Consider the following 18,087-nt stretch of genomic DNA (forward strand, 5'->3'; position numbering starts at 1 on the left):
TATTGAACCAGGCGTTTTGTGGGTTTGTACCTGGAGCATTACATCTATCGCTCTCACAGCAGTGTCCAAATGTTGTTAGATATGTGGAAAAATTGCTCCTTCCGCCATCTTGCTGACGGCGTGGTTGTGAGGTGAAGGAATGTTGCAATGCTCGGCAATCGTCCCCGTGCGGCTGTTGAGGACTCAAAGAATGCAAGAAGTTGTTGTCACTGTCATTTACGCGCCTCTTCGAGAGGCGGTCTTTTTTGAAACCATCTTTGTCCATTTTGTTCCCATGCTTTTCAAAACATTCGGTGACATTTGCCGAGATTCTGAGTGAATGAATGGCATCAATAGGTGCTACATCTGCACGCTACACTAAGATGCGAAACAGATTTTTTTTGCAGTTCGGACCTGTGTACTGTTATGTTTGGAAATATCGCGCGGTCTCAGATGTGTTTGATTTGTTTTTGTTGAGTCTGGAAGAATCATAGGAGGAAATAGTTGCAACTGCATGAATTGACTCAACACTGCATCCACTGCACATGTTCTTCTTCTTTATTTAAGCTTATCACAAGTGTGCCCATAAGCAACGCAATGTGCCTACATGAACTCGTGTATTTCGTGCAATAAAGTTATTTTGCAAGAGCTGTTGCTGCGTCCACGTAGGTTATTACGTAAATATGTGCCACAAATAGTCACGAAGTTTGCTATTACTATTGTTATAACACAGCAGTTATTTAATGGACATCAAAAGGGGTTGTCCTAATACTAGGCTACACAGATATTTTTTAAAACATATTTCGTATGGAAGCTAGCACAACCCCGGAGAGTAAATTCAAACAAAAGGTGACACAGATATAGTTGTTCAGGTTGGTGTGGAGGGCGTGGGGGCTGTTACTCAAGCTGTTGCAGAGAAACGAGGGAGAAAGATGAAACATAAATACTTTAGAGATATATGCTTGCAGCACTAAAACGCCCGCCTGGAATGTCCTCAGTGTCGGCAAACACTTAGGTGACGGATTTTATTTTATTCACTCAATGTGTTGTACCTACAGCCCCCCCCCCCTCAAGAAAGAGAATCAGAAGTCTAAAGTCACTGCTGCCGGCGTTGCTAGGTATCTCTCGCTTGCCTCCTAGCATAGAACACGGGTGATAGCGCACCACCAAACAAGGATGAAAGCAGCAGCTATGTGTGTTGCTATGCTTTCGAGCGGGAAGTTCATTTTGGTGATGCCGTCAAGAAGGTGATCGATATTGTTTTGTAACATGTATATAGATGCCGCTTGGTATTCTGCATACTCACTATTGCAACGGATAATGTGAAGCGTTTGGTTAATATTGGTTAGACTTCGGGCAGGGGAATGGAGAGTCCTAGGACTCACTTATGCACTCCACGCGGGGCCTATAGGGGGCGCCTTGAAAACCGCACGCAGCGCCACTTGCGGCGGGACCCGCGTGCATTATTGAGAATCGTAGCAGACGGTAGTGGCTCCTTGCATAGGAAACCATGGCGGTGCATGTGCCCGTGGCTGGCGCATTAGTCCTTCGAGCTGGCTTTAAAGATATTGTAGTGGGATCGTTCTTCCGCGATGCCACTACGAAGAAAGGTGAAAAACTGCATCAAAGTGGGCGTGCTTTTGACGTGCACGAACGGTTTGCCACAGCGACGTCGGTCTTGAAGGCCAAATGCGTGCGTCAGGCGTGCTTCTCGCAAGAGTCTTGCTCCTTAACAATTGAGGTAAGTTATCATTCTTTCATGCTTAGAATATGTTTGGTGCCTACCCAACAGCCGTGTACTTGCAAAATATTGAGACTATTTAGAATTATGGATTGCTTAGATGAAATCGCGGCCGCTGGTGAGGCGCCGTTCCTTTGTTGCGACCGCGGCTTTGGGTCACGAATATTCGCAGCCATGTCGCCGCGTCTTGCGCCGTGTTTCGCTTAAATTTGTCGCTCGGTGTAACAACCCGTTTCTTTGTTCATGTTGTTTTCTAAAAAAAAGAAAACGTTTTGTAAAGCGCAAACAAGGGACGCGGCACAAAAGCAAGGTCAAACACAGGACAGGTACTACATTCAACTGTTTATTCCACAATGTGGTCGTGAAATATATATGAGAAAGGCACATGCGCAGAAGCGTGCATGTTTATGCACTTCTGTCGTCACAGGGTTCTCACAGTTTTGGTAGCCTAGCTACTCTTCGTCCTAGATCGATTCTGCAGAGTAGTCGTAGCGGTGCCGTGTCGCTACGTGTGTTCACGGTAATATGGTAGACAAGTCAGTTCACTGCTTCATGTTGCTAACACATAAATAAATCGCGCACAGCTCTAGCTGACCTCGCATTGCGTTCCCAAATTTTGTGAAAGGTAGATGGTGAGCTAATAAGTTTTAATAAATTGTTCCCTGAATTGTGTGCAGTATTTAACTGCCTTGCATACGTTTCTTTTCTCATCAGCTGGATGCCAGCAGGAAGATCACGCAAGCTCACTGCACCTGTAGAGGTGGTGTCTCATGGCAGTGCAAGCATTCAGCAGCAGTGATTATTATGTCAATCAAGAGGACACATCAACGAAGACGTCCATAGCAATTGTGTAGAAGCAGCCAACGGCGAAGCAGCTTGGGATGTATAACAAGGGAGTATTGTTTTCGGTAATGTTCCCACCTAAACGTCCAGATGACATGCTGATGAAGCAACCTGTGCCCAGAGCCATCATCAACTCAAACAGCAACTTGGTCATAACGCTCCGCCAAGAGGAGCAAGTAAAGGAAAATCTAGCGAGCTTGGACTGACTGCTCGGGTGCCTGGGTCAGCCCAACGAAATATTCGGAGCAGAGAGCCTCCCAATTGAAGAAGTGACTGATGACTTCCTTCTTGAGGTAGTGGTGACAGAGGACAAACGCAACAACATTGCAAGACAAACGGTTCTACAGAGAGGATGCGCACAGTGCCATTTTGAGAGGGCACTGAGAATTTCCGCGAGTGACAAGGCTCACAGGATAAAGACACGTCAAGCAGACTTTGAAAGTTTGGGAAAACAACTAGCAATTCCACACTACTTTAAAAGCGGAAAAATACCGTAGCAGCGCTAAACGAATGGACGTAATTGAGCGACACACTCGCTGACATGTAATAGTCCCTCATTTGCACCCCACAAACAGTGCTTAGGTGCCTCTATATTTTTTTTTGCAGGGGGGAGGAAGGCTGTTTCTTCTTAGAAATCATTTTCATGTAGGCACCGAAGGGAGCCGATGGGCACTTTTCCACACGAAACTACATCGTTTAAGGCAAAACACGACGGCACAAACGGAGTGGCATGAACCTAACTGTATGGCGCCAGCGCGGTGAAAACAGTGGAATGACAATGTTGACAAGACGCTGATAGATGCTGGAGCTTCTGCGGCCAAATCACGAGAATGGGATAACAATGGATGGGCGGCGACTTCATGGTAGTGCTGATGTAACTACAATGAAGGCGAGAACATGACAACGGCGTGATGACATCGCGGTGTGGATCGTGAAATGGCGTCGATGGTATGACGACTTTGGTGGGACGAGCTGGAATAGCAAGCGCCCTGTGATGATGATTGCTTGTCGACGACATCATGTAGCCCGTGACATGACTGCAATTAGGCTACGCATCTGTGAATGAGTCATGGCGAAGACGCATTACCTATGACGCAACGGCGACCATGGTTTTACGTGGGAAGCATGAAGGAGGTAGACTGGGGAAAGTAGAATGTTCAACGGCAAAGTTACTTTGAAGGGATTGCGATGGTATTGGTGTTACTTTCTGACGACGACATGAAGAGGACAATGGAGTGGTGATGAGAAAAGAGCGATGACGTTGTGGCGATAACGCCTCTTAGATGCCGACGGTATGGCTGATTTCAGAACGCAGTGACCATGAGAGAGTGACGAAGACAGCGGGATGAGGATGACGCTACAACGAAGGTATTATTGCGATGCCATGAATGTGATGAAATGACTGTGAGAGAAATAGGCAGGTATCACGAAAAGGAAAGTTACTTGTTACTTGCCACCGTCGGCTGTGTCGATTAGAGCCTCACATCCCGTTTTTGTGCAATATCCGTAGCAGTACTAATCTACGGAGACATGATAATGGCGGCACTACGTGAGTAGAATGACGAAGCTAGAGTGAAGGTGATGCAATGACGATCGACTGACGACGACAACGCCACGACAAAGGCATGATGAGAATACAATGACTACAGTGGAATCACTATTACGGAAGGACACAGATGGAACGACCGCAATGACAGCGCAGTGATGAAGGGACAGAAAGCACGGGCGGACAGATAGAAGTACCTTAATATCTATGAGCGATTCGCCAAGTCAGGACAAGCCAAGAGCAGCAACACTAGGAAATTTGATGGAAGAGAAAGATAAATATTCCCTTTAAAGAAAGCTTTGGGGAAAACGACATGCTTGGTTGCTACCGGTGCGCATTTGAAACAAATCAAACTGTCCGCCCGACCATCGGGCGTTCCCAGGATCCGCGGCATGTGAAAGTTTTCCGTCGTCTATTACACAATTTCGTGCTGCCGCGTCCAGGTACACAGAGCCATACCTGAATATTGGGTCGGTGTCGCGCTCGACACCGGAGCACTGGGCCGGGGCGGCATATTGTGACGCGCCTGTACGGTGCCCGATGCAGCTCCAAAGCAGAGAAAAGCAGGTGTTCGCCTATCGTCATTGTACTTTAAAGCAAAAGGGACGGCGAGAATTTAGTTGCCCCCAAAAATTATTATTGGGAAGGAATCAAATTCGTAAGATCAAGAAGAAGAACTACAAGTCAACAACACAGAACACTGCCATAACGAAACGCTTTGTTCATTTTGAGGATCTTCTCGCCGCATCTGGCCCCTTCAATGCAATCGTACGAAACTGAGATGGAATGGCGGCCACTAGCTCGCCTCGACAGAACAGAGTGCTCCAAAGCAAATGTCAGCGTCGCCGTAAAGGTAGCGTCATCGTCGTTGATAGCGTCAGAGTCGACGTCGCTCTGAGGTTCCGTGTAAGGTGTTAAGAGCCGCAGGGTCGCGGTTGACGGGCGTGTCGTCTTGTAGTCCGGTCGTTGCGACACACGGCTTCGTGCGCCGTGTGTTTGAGGTAAGTTGAGGTAGGACCACTGATTCCTCCACGTGTGCGTCGTTTTCGCGCCCCTAGTCCAGGTCCAAGCGAGAGGCAACACGAAGTGCTATTCGCTCGCTCTACCGCTTGAAGACGCTGTCACTTCCACTTAAGCACGCAAGAGGTGTCAGTGAGTGTACGGAGTCATTGAGCGAAATGTGACTATGTTTGTTCGTGCGCGTGACACCTGGCTTATTAATTTAACTGGTAAGCGAATGTCTCACCTGCTGCTTCGTCGTCATATGGTGCGGTGCTTGGTCTGATTGCGAGAAACACCGCGACAGAATTGCGAAGCGAAGAAGCGCGGTCGCAACACCAAACTGTTTGCTTTTCCAGCCTGAGAACATGAGGGTAGTAGTAGCAACGTTTACTGATGTTATACATAATACCCGGATGATGAGCATCTGGGATGAAATGACGAGTGAGATTTTGTAAATGAAGCAAATGTATAGTTGTATTATGTACATTGTCTCTCGTTTGGTTCTTCTGGTTGTTTCTTCCTTTTCTTTTAATGAAATGATGGTGCGTCGCAATGATGCGGCAGCTTCGTCGAAGATGAACACTGGCCGATGCATGCTGTAGTAAGTGATATATTTGAATAGTGTCACGTTTGGCAGACCTCGTACGTGGATGTGGTCAACGATTGTTGTCAATAACCGTGATAAACTATACACCGGTGGCGGCGGCGTATAGCATGGCCACATAGGCCCTATACTCAAAGTGATCTGTGATTGGGACAGAGTGCCCTGCGTGTTGGTAACTTCGTGTACGCTGTGTTTTCGCCACTTTGTTCGAGTTGAAGCCAGAGGCAGCGCGAAAATCTATTCGCTCACTGTTCCACGCCTTTTCTTGAGAGCGATCTTTTTACTTGCGTAGGCATTGGAATGCTTACTGATTTAATACAGTGCGCCATCTACAAACAAGTATAGAGCAATGAAATCACAGAGCATGGACGTGTTTTGTAAGGGAGTTTCTGTGAGAGCAAGCGAGCAAATATATTGAACTGAATTGCCGAGTTTTACATGCCCAATCGACGATTTGATTACGAGGCACGCCGGTGTGAGGGATTCGGAAATAATTTTGACCACCTGGGCATCCTTAAGTTGCCTTCAGTTCACAGGCCGGGACACGGGCGTTTTAGCACGAGCAAAGGTATTGAACGAAGGATATGAAATAAATAAAATGAACACTGCCCTTTCATTTTTTTAGGTCACAAGGATAGAAGTGTGTCAGTTCACGTTTTCAGAGTTACACTCATGGCTGCTGCAAGCCACAAAGCCGACTCATATTTTTATTATGGCATGCAGTTCTAGCACTGCGTCTCAGAAGGGCATTGTTATACTCGTAGCCATCCTCATCTTCTGAAGCTGCCGCTACTTCAAAACCACACGATGAACTGTTCTTGAAATAAAAGCATTGTTCAAAGTGTGATGTCAAATTATTTATCTGCAAGCTTGCCCACAGCAGCTTTCCTAACAAAGAGAAGAAGAGCAACGGAATCCTAAATAAGATTCATTCTTTAGGTTCATTGCCTCAAATGGAGCATAAATATCAGTGAATAGAAATTGTAGAAATTGTAATTTAGAGTACAATCTTCTGTGCAATTCGCCAGCAATACCGTTTACGGCTGAATTTCTATAGCGGCTGTAAGTTACATCGAACGTTCATGGGATGCCGTTCTGGATGGCTCTTAACTTTTCTATTGTTCTAAGGAGCGTATAGTGCGCATAGCATCTGGCGCCCGATTTATTATAATCGCAAGTGCCTCTCGAGACATCCGTTTGCCGGTGTTTTTTTTTTATTATTGCATGCTAAATGATCTATAAGGGTAAAAAAAACCAGGAACATATTGTTTTTCCGCAGATGAAAGCGCAAAAGAAAGACGTGTCATGTCGAACGCAGAAAGTGTGGCTTTTGATTTGAACGACTTTAAACATGGAACCAGAAAAAAGCCAGCGTCACGGACAGAGGAGGCCTGCCTTTTCCTTCGTGTGTTTTATAGTGTGCAGATGCAGACCGACAATTATTCATTGCCCGCCTGAGGACTTTATTGGGAATGCCCTTCGATATCTTGAACAAGGTCCCTGTAGCACTTTCTGTGCATGAGTTATCTTGAGTACGGCGTTAATTTTTCCGGCGAGGTTTCTGACAAACGATAGCCACTCGTTTGCTTGTATTAATTTCTTAACGGGGTGGCGTATTGTTGAACTGGATGTAACAAGTTAACGGAGCATGGCCGCAACAGATGCTGTACGCCGGACTACCGCTTTCTTGTTAATTCAGTGTCTCGATGTACTTTTCTTGTTACATAAGCAGTGCAAGCAAACGTTTTCGATTTCTTTGAGATTTTACAAAAAAAAAAGCTTGAACACCTCTGACATTTAGGCTGTCTAATTATAAAAATCATCGCCAGTACTACTGATGGCTTAGCCACAATAGATTATCAAAGAAAAAGGTGGTGGGCGTGTCGCTTCGTAGTATTGCCGACAGTTCTGAAGGCGTTCTTTCTGTCCGTCCTTCGGTCGGTCCGTCCGTTTACACCTGTACCAAAGTGCTTTACTCTTGTTGCAGCTGCGAGTTCTTGGAGATACATGACACATGGTACGGCAGACGATGAGATGCGCAAGTGAGATTACTACTGTTTTATGTGCATCTTTTAAGGAGTATTACACCATTATTAGAACCACTAGGGCATTTTGGTGCCAACAGTTACTCCCAGCTTGCCTCCTTTACGTAGCATATCCGTCCACGGCTGTTCTTTGTCTGCCAGAACGTGCCTCTCTGGTGTAAAACCTTGGGGTGTAAAGCGGAGAGGGAACGCAAGCTGGAAGGAATTAATTTCTCGGAAAATAATTGAGAACGATAGTGCAATATCATCGCCTACTAAAGAAAGATCAATGGGATTAATATTCTAGATATTCGTTCTCCCCAATTGGAGAAGTTGGGTAGAAGCGCTTAACATGTGGTGAAGTAAACGCATATGTTGTGCAACTTATAAAGGCACATATTTTCCACGGACGGTGTCCTAAATGTCACGCCACGAGAAGGTTTGACACATTGCTTGTTTGGAACTCTAACTTAATGGCGTAGCAGTCCGTGTTAACCATCTTGACGAACTTCAGTTCTGTCATCCCTTCATTTTGCCTCCACAGCTTGAGGCTGCAAGAAAAAAAAATAATGTGGGTGAAAATTTGGTTAAATCGTTCTCTAGTGAGAAACTTAATAAATCTTGAAAACAGCTAGCAATCCAAAGCCATTTCGTTCCGGGGCCAATTGCGTAGCCATCTTATTATCAAGTTAGTGAGGTCTGATGACCTAATTTCGAAAGAAAGAAAAAATAATATTCGGAAACCTTCCTCAAGTTGGCCAATGCGAATATGTGAGAGAACAAATTCATTGACATAGACCACTAATTAAATCCAATAAAGAGGCACACCTTGTTTGGGACGGGGGTTCGAAGTAAACAATACGCAGGCCATGCTTCTGAGCTTCACCACTTTATTTCTTGAAATTAGTCGCCTTCGCTTTCTTTTTTTTCCGACTGTTTCGTCTTCACACTCGGAAATTATATCGGAATATACACGTGCACGTATTTCCCGCAATAATTTATGGTGTTCTTGGTTATTTCCCACGTCATCATAATTAGCATGACTTGAAAACCTAGTAGCTGAAAGTGGCTCTGGGGAGCGGCACTGTCTATTGCTCGCTGCTCATAGTCGATGCTGCTCGATGCTGTCGTGATCGACTTAGAAAATCTGTTGCTCCCACGCGCTGTAGGGGTTGAGCTAAAGGAAGTTTTTAGGGGTTACTAATTGGAGTGTATTAGTTGGCTCTATGTGCGGCCTCACTTCCTTCAGAAAGGCGTGGCAGAAAAATGACACGTGAGTAACATCATCTTCGTCAGGCTAATAAAAAGTGGCCACGACGAAGACTCGATTCTCTGCTCGACCGCCACTGCAACCACTCAGTAGCTGAGCACGAAAACCAGTGCGCCTTAGTTGACTTGCGCCACCATAGACTTGTAACATCGCTGCAACAGGCGACAGTGAAGAATATCTCCGAGCCTGTGCACGTGGTGTGGCTCTTTCTTCCGGGCTTGATAGAAGAGCGAGCTGCTGCGGAGCAATCGCGGCGTGAGCTCGGCGAGCTGCAGCCGCTCGCTGCACCTTAGAGTTCTTGTAGACGCGCAGACACGATTGACGAAGCCCATGGCCGACGACGACGAATAAGATGCAACGCGTTTGAGGTACCCGCTGGAAGACGAATACAACGTCCCTCGTTGTATGAAGTGGAGTTCGACGAAGTAATGAAATGTAAGCGCCATGGTGCTACGCGGAAAGGTGGTGTGATCGTACTAAAAAAGTTGTGCCAGGGAGAAAGCGCATTCTACTCAATGTGCGTGAGACGTTACTTTTAGTTCTCCCCAAACGAAACTCGGCTGACATATCGCAATGTGGCCGGTTTGTTGTCTTCGATTGTTTCGATCTCAGAAGCTGTAATATTTGACCCTGAAACATAACGAAACATTTTCACATTATAAGAAGTACTTAGGTGCCCCTATACGTTCTTTCTTTTTCTTTGGGGGGGGGGAGGAAGGCGGTACCTACTTAGAAATCACTTTCATGTAGACACCGAAAGGAGCAGATAGGCACTTTTCCACAAGAAACTACATCGTTTCAAGAAAAACACGATGGAAAAAGCAGAGCGGCATGAACATGACTGTGCGGGGCCAGCGCGGTGAAGGTGGTGGAATGGCGATATTGACATGGCGCTGATAGATACTGGAGCGTCTGCAGCCAAATCACGTGAATTGGATGAACACGATGGACGCACGACGACTGCATAGTATCCCTAATGTAACCTCAATGGCACGAAGAAGAGAACATGACGATGGCACGATGATATCGCGACGTGGATTGTGAAATAGCGTCGATGGTATGACAGCTATGGTGGGACGAGCTGGAATAACAAGGACCTTGCGTTCACGATTGCTTGTCGACGACGTCATGTAGCCGGTGACATGACTGCAATTATATTACGAATCTATGAAAATGGAATGACGACGATGCATTACCTATGACGGAACGACGACCATGGTTTCACGTGGGAAGCATGAATTAGATAGACAGACGAAAGTCGAATGTTGAACGGCAAAATTACTTTAGAGGGGTCGCAATGGTATTAGGGTTACTCTCAGACGACGACGCGTGGAGGACAATGGAGTGGTCATGAGGAAACAGTGATGACGGTGTGGCGACAACGCCTCTTAGATTCCGACGGTATGACTGATTTCAGAACGCAGTCACTGTGAGAGAGTGACGACCACAGGAAGATGAGGATGATGCTAAAACGAAGGGCTGATAACAATGCCATGAATGTGATAAAGTGATGACAGAAACATGCAGGAATCATGAAAACGAAAGCTTGTAGATTGTCACCTCACGTTCGCACTTGCCCTTATTACCTGCCACCGTGGACTGGGTTGATAAGAGTCTTACATCCGGGTTTTGTGCAATATCGGTACCAGGTAGTCATGCAACAATTTGGACAGCATATAAAAGAGGTATTAACTACATGAAGACGATGGCATGATGATGACGACACGACGGCACGACGAGAAAGATAAGACAACACTAGAGTTGTCCTATCTAGATGGATGGCTGCTCGTCTACGGTGACGTGACAATGGCGGCAATACGTGAATAGAATGACGAAGCTTGAGTGAACATGACGCAATGATGATTCAATGACGACGACAACATCACGAAAAAGGCATGATGACAATTCTTTCACTACAGTGGAATTTCCAGGACAGAATGAAACAGAAGGAACGACCGTAATGACATTGCAACGAAGAAGGGACAAAAAGTACGGGTAGACAAATAGAAGTACCGTAATATTTATGAGCGATTCGCCAAGTCGGCGCAAGCCAACAGCAGCAACATCAGGAGGCTTGATGGAAGAAGCAAACAAATATTCCCTTTGAAGGAAGCTTTGGCAAAACAACATGCTTGGTTGCAACCGGTGCCCATATGAAACAAATAAAACTGCCCGCCCGAACATCAGGAGTCTCCGGATGAGGGTTGCGCGAAAGTTGTCCATCGTCTATGGCACAATTTAGTGCTACTGCGAGCAGGTACAGATAGCCATACCAGCACACTGGATCGGCGTCGCGCTAGACACCGGAGCACTGGTCTGGGGCGGCGTATCGCGACGCGCCTGGTACGGTGTCCCATGCAGCTCTAAAGAAAAACGATGTTCGGCTATCATCATTGTATATTAAAGCAAAAGTGGCGGGAAGAATTTGATTGCACCCAAAATACATGATTAGCAAGGATTCAAATTCGTAACATCAAAAAGAAGGACTACAAGTCAACAACTCCGAACACTACCTTAAAGAAATGCTTTATTGATTTGGATGGTATTTATTACGCATAAGAAAAAGTAGGTGCATAAGCTACACAGGTTGTCCCAACTATCATGCACCAAGATTTGAAGGTACGCAAATGCCACGTAGCTGGACAAAACCAAGGTATTGTATTTAGCGGTCGCTTAGAGATATTCAGTATTTTTGTTTGCGTTGGCTCGGACGACCTAGCAAATCTTAATTTGTTAATAAACGTCTCAAATAATATAATTAGATAAAAAAGTCCATGAGAAAATTGCTAAGCAACATGATAAGCTCCCGCTACAGTTTTCTGTTACTCGATGCGTGCTGCACAAAAAGAGTTTTTTTTTTCAAGCGTGAGAGAAGCCTGAGAATAGACGCACAGTGCCTCGAGCCGCCAGGCACGCGGCAATCTTGCGCGTAATCGCGGGCTTCTTTCAGGTTCGGAAAAACAGTTTTATGTAACCCTAATATTTGAGAAGTTAATTAAATAATTAAGCCTAATCATATAATTACGCGGTATGCAAAAGTTACGCGAGTATCTTCACGTGACGGCAAACAACATTACCTCGGTTGTGCCCAACTACGTAGTATTTGCATTTTGTATATTTCGCATATTTTCGCACGTGTAGCTTTAAGACTCGGCTCTGAGATGAACAACTTAGGCCGCGCTGCCAAAGCTACGGCGAAAGATTCGACCTATCAAATACGCCTAGCCGCCCGCAACCGTTGAAAGACACGTAGGAGGCCACAATGGCGCAAAGTCGTTAGCCATTGTGCCGCGCATTCTCGCCTCCTTTCTCACAACGTGCATACGCCGTAGTGTATCTGCGTGGGCTCCCTAGAGGTGCATCCTTTCAGCGACAGAGGTGGTTAAGTTCCGTGTGCGCATTCGCTCCCTCTCCTTGGCGCGCAAGACGCCGGCGGCGTCTGTGTGTGCGCGTCAGTGCTTTTGTATCTACTGGGCTAATGGCGGTAGCAAAATAAGGTAAACTGACAGCCCTGTACCGAGCGGTGGCCGCAAAGGTGGAGAACGCTAATCGTCCTCTGCTCAGTGGAGCGCCACCGTGTCAGCACGGATCGACATCGGCTCCTCGAAGCTCTGGCCCTAACAGCGGAAAGCGCTCTGATAGGGGTCCAAATGTGTGCTAAGAAGACCTCTAAAGGCGCTCACATTTTGGTGAGGCGTAATTTTCAGTGCAGCTAACGCCGAAATTTTGCCAGCGTTACCGGCCGCCGGCCTCTAAGTCTTGTAGTGCTTGGCTGGACGGCCCCTAGAGAGCACCGGTGCCACGCGGGCTCGCTGACTTCCGAAGGATGGAATGCCAGCAGCAGTAGCATCAGCGGCAGTACATGGAAACAAGGAGTGGCATCCGCTGCGACGCTCGGGCTTACACCGAGTGTGGCACTCACTGATGCCGACGCTTGGCCTTCCACTACCTAACAAGCCTTGGACTACTCGGTGACGCAATTTGCGGGCAAACCATTCGAAATATATAGAGAAAAGTCAGGCAACCACCAGGAAGTGCGTGAAGTAATCGCGTTATTACCGCACGATAATTTGTGAGGGTGATGAGTGAAATCACTTGCAAATCCACAGCAACAGTACACGATTCAAAGAGTGAGCAAACTCCAGCAGATGCAATTTCGCGGCGAATGTAGACGTTGACGTAATTAGCATTCAGGCCATGTGGGGACGCAGTTTACTGTGAGTGTCCTATCGTGTCATGCACGAGGTGTGCGTTCAGCCACGCTGCTCTCTCTTGCTTTTTGCCGGACGCGCTCTTACATCTTTAGGTGTCACCCCGAACTCAGCACGTGGCGGGAGTCTGAATGTATGTTTAGTCACGAATGCCAGAGCATATAGGACGCGGGTTCGATACCCAGCTGCACAAACGTAGTCACCCAGGTTGGCGTGGAAATGGTCCAGTAATTAGTGCTACATACCCACCGGCACTAGTTGACACCAACGAAATTCACTGACGAGCGGCACATTCGCGGTAAAAAAACTTTTGCGAATAAACTTCATTGAAGTGTAGCACCTAGCCAGTGCCTCGTACCCTGTTGCCCAAGTTTGTCTGCCGGTTGGGTTTGAAATCTGCTTCCTCGGAACAGAAGCTCGATGCACTACATGTACCACGGACACTGCACTGACCCAATTTGTCTGGAAAATAATAACAGCCAAAGAAGGTTAGTCCTATGAAAGCGCGTTGAGTGCCATACGAATGCTGATGGCATTCTATATACTTACGTGGCCGTCTAGTAGTTGTACGAGCAGTTGGACGAGGAGTCGTTCGAGTAGTGTGGCACGATGATATTCTGTTCCACTGCCTTGAAAGCTGGTAACCTGTCGAGCTATAACCTGCTTGCGCACATGTGGGGCCCCCAAGCTGCCACGGGGACAAAAGATAAAATATGACTAGAACGACTAAATGAAACCGTTTGCCAACCATCTTTTCAGTCTCCAGCAAGAGAAGCCTTGTGTCTACAACTTCAATTCGCCGACACCTTTGCTCCATTTGGAACAATCAAGCTAAAGAATAAATTTTATTTAGGATTGGGTTGCTGTTCTTCTCTTTCGCACGTAAGCTTCTAGGGGCAGGCTTGCAGATAAATAATTAGGCATCACACTTTGAACAATGCGTTTTACTTCAAGAACAATTCTACGTGGGATTTTGAAGTAGCAGCAACTTCAGGAGATGAGGGTGCCTATGAGTGTAACAATACCCTTCTGAGACGCAGTGCTAGAACTGCAAGCCATAATAAAAATATCGGTTTGCCTTATTTCTCGCAGTAGCCACCTTTATAACTCTGAAAACATAAACTGACAACACTCGTACCTTCGTGACCTAAAGAGATGAAAGGGCAGGGTACATTTTCTTTATTTTTACACCCATTGTTCGATACGTCTGGTCGGACAAAACGCCCGTGTCGCGTGCCTGCGAATTGAAGGCAAGTGATAGATGCCCTGGTGGTCAAAATTATTTCCAAATCCCTCCCACCGGTGTGCCTCATAATCGAATCGTGGTTGAAAACCGAAGAATTCAATTCAGTATCTTTGCTCACTTGCTCTCACAGAAACTCCCCTTACAAAACCCGTCAATGCCCTGTGATTTAATTGCTCTATACTTGTTTGTAGATGCCCCGCTGTAATAAATCAGTAAGCATTTCGATGTCAACCCACGTGAAAAGATCGCTCTAAAAAGAAAGGCGCGGAGCAGCGAGCAAATTGACTTTCGTGCTGTCTCTTGCTTCAACTCGAATAAAGTGGCAAGAACACAGCGCACTCGAAGTTATCAACGTTCAGGGCACTCTCTCCCAATCACACATTGCCTTTAGCATAAGTCCGGTGTGGCCGCGCTATACGCAGCCGCCGCCGGAGCAAAGTTGATCACGGTTGATGTCCACAATCATTGGCCAGATCGACGTACGCGGTCTGCCAAACGTGACCCCATTAAAAAACATCAATTACAACAGCACCCATCGGCCTGTGTTAATCTTCCACGAAGGAGCCGCATCATTCAAACCCACCATCATACCATTAAAAGATAAGAAAGAAACGCAACAACAAGAACAAGACGAGAGACAGTGTACAGAATACAACTATACATTTGCTTCATTTACAAAATCTCTCTCGTCATTTCATCCCAGGTCCTCATCATCTGGGAGTTATGTAAAACATCAGCAAACGTTGCTACCACTACCCTCATCTTGATGGTCTCATGCTGCAAAAGCTAACAGTTCGGTCTTGCCACCACGCTACACCGTTTCGCAATTATATCGCGGTGTTTCTCGCAATCAGATCAAGCAGAGTAGCATATGATGACGAAGCAGCAGGGGAAACATACGCCTTCCAGTTAAGTTATGAAGCCACGTGCCACGCGCATGAACAAACAAAATCAAATTTCGGGCAATTCTCCGAAAACTCCCCGTCACCTATTGATGGATTAAGCGGAAGTAACAGAGCGTTCAAGCGGTAGCAGCCAGCGAATAGCCCTTCGTGCTGCCTCTCGCTTGGGCGTGAATAAGGGGTGCGAGAACAATGCATACAGATGGAGAAATCAGCGGTATTACCTCCTCGTAATCGTCATCGCAAGCCTGGTTACACCCACTGCAGGGCAAAGGTATCTCCCCTTCTTTTCCAACTACGCCGGTCATGGGCTAATTGTGGCCATGTTTTCCCTGCAAACTTCTTAATCGCATCCGCCTACCTACTTTCTGCCGCCCGCGGCTTCGCTTCCCTTCTCTTGGAATCTAGTCCGTAACCCTTAATGACCATCGGTTATCTTCCCTCCTGATTACATGCCCTGCCCATGCCCAATTCTTTTCCTTGATTTCATCTAAGAAGTCATTAAATCGCGTTTCTTCCTCACCCAATCTGGTCTTTTCCTATCTCTTAATGTTACACCCGTCATTCTTCTTTCCATAACTCGTTGCATAGTCCTCAATTTAAGTAGAACCCTTTTCGTAAGCCTCCAGGTTTCTGCCCAGTAGGTGAGTACTGGTAAGACACAGCAGTTATACGATTTTCTCTTTGGGATAAAGGCAACCTCCTGTTGATGATCTGAGAATGCCTACCAAAGGCACCCTAGTCCATCCTTATTCTTCTGATTATTTCAGTCTCACGATCCAGATCCGCGGTCACTACCTGCCCTAAGTAGAGGCCCCTTACCCATTCCAGTCCATCGCTACCAGTCGTAAACTGCTGTTCTCTTCCGAGACGGTCAAAGATTACTTAAGTTTTCTGCAGATACATCTTGAGACCCGCCCTTCTACTTTGCCGCTCCAAGCCAGTCAGTATGCATTGCAATTGGTCCCATGAGTTACTAAGCCAGGAAATATCATCAGCGAATCGCGTTACTCACGTGTTCTCCATTAACAAATGGCATCCTGAGGTGCACTCTCCCAAATGCAAAAACTGTGAAGACATAGCGACCCCAAATCACATGCTCTATGCTTGCCCGGCGCTAAATGGTCTACAAGGGAACAAAGAGTCAGGGTAATCTTCCCCTCGTAGCCAGGAAGAACAAGCGCAAAAACAAGTCGTCGGTCAAGCCCAGGCCGCCGCCGGAAGCCATCTAATTCCGGCCGACGTCTAGGGAGGAGGTAGATGGTGAAAGGGGGAGCTGCGTCTCACCCCGATAACCCATACTCTCTGGCGATTGCAAATAAAGTGCTTTCTCTCTCTCTCCATTAACTCTTATCCCCAATCCCAATCCAGGTCTCTGAATACCTCCTGTAAACAAGCTGTGAATAGCATTATGGGTTATCGGGGTGAGACGCAGCTCCCCCTTTCACCATCTACCTCCTCCCTAGACGTCGGCCGGAATTAGATGGCTTCCGGCGGCGGCCTGGGCTTGACCGACGACTTGTTTTTGCGCTTGTTCTTCCTGGCTACGAGGGGAAGATTACCCTGACTCTTTGTTCCCATGTAGACCATTTAGCGCCGGGCAAGCATAGAGCATGTGATTTGGGGTCGCTATGTCTTCACAGTTTTTGCATTTGGGAGAGTGCACCTCAGGATGCCATTTGTTAATGGAGAACACGTGAGTAACGCGATTCGCTGATGATATTTCCTGGCTTAGTAACTCATGGGACCAATTGCAATGCATACTGACTGGCTTGGAGCGGCAAAGTAGAAGGGCGGGTCTCAAGATGTATCTGCAGAAAACTTAAGTAATCTTTGACCGTCTCGGAAGAGAACAGCAGTTTACGACTGGTAGCGATGGACTGGAATGGGTAAGGGGCCTCTACTTAGGGCAGGTAGCGACCGCGGATCTGGATCGTGAGACTGAAATAATCAGAAGAATAAGGATGGACTAGGGTGCCTTTGGTAGGCATTCTCAGATCATCAACAGGAGGTTGCCTTTATCCCAAAGAGAAAATCGTATAACTGCTGTGTCTTACCAGTACTCGCCTACTAGGCAGAAACCTGGAGGCTTACGAAAAGGGTTCTACTTAAATTGAGGACTATGCAACGAGTTATAGAAAGAAGAATGACGGGTGTAACATTAAGAGATAGGATAAGAACTTGGGTGACTACGCTTGTGCCGCTGGGTATCGAACCCGCGTCCTATATGCTCTGACATTCGTGACTAAACATACATTCACACTCCCGCCACGTGCTGAGTTCGGGGTGACACCTCAAGATGTCAGAGCGCGTCCGGCAAAAAGCAAGAGAGAGCAGCGTCGCTGAACGCACACCTCGTGCATGACACGATAGGACGCTCACAGTAAACTGCGTCCCCACATGGCTTGATTGCTAATTGCGTCAACGTCTACATTCGCCGCGAAATCGCATCTGCTGGAGTTTACTCACTCTTTGAATCGTGTAGTGTTGCTATGGATTTGCAAGCGATTTCACTCATCACCCTCACAACTTATCGTGAGGTAATAACGCGATCACCACTTTTAGCGACTTCCCGCACTTCCTGGTGGTTGCCTGACTTTTCTCTATATATTTCGAATGGTTTGCCCGCAACTTGGGTCACCGAGTAGTCCAAGGCTTGTTAGGTAGTGGAAGGCCAAGCGTCGGCCTCAGTGAGTGCCACACTCGGTGTAAGCCCGAG

The sequence above is a fragment of the Dermacentor variabilis genome, chromosome 8, assembly GCF_050947875.1.
Source record: "Dermacentor variabilis isolate Ectoservices chromosome 8, ASM5094787v1, whole genome shotgun sequence".
Taxonomy (NCBI): domain Eukaryota; kingdom Metazoa; phylum Arthropoda; class Arachnida; order Ixodida; family Ixodidae; genus Dermacentor; species Dermacentor variabilis.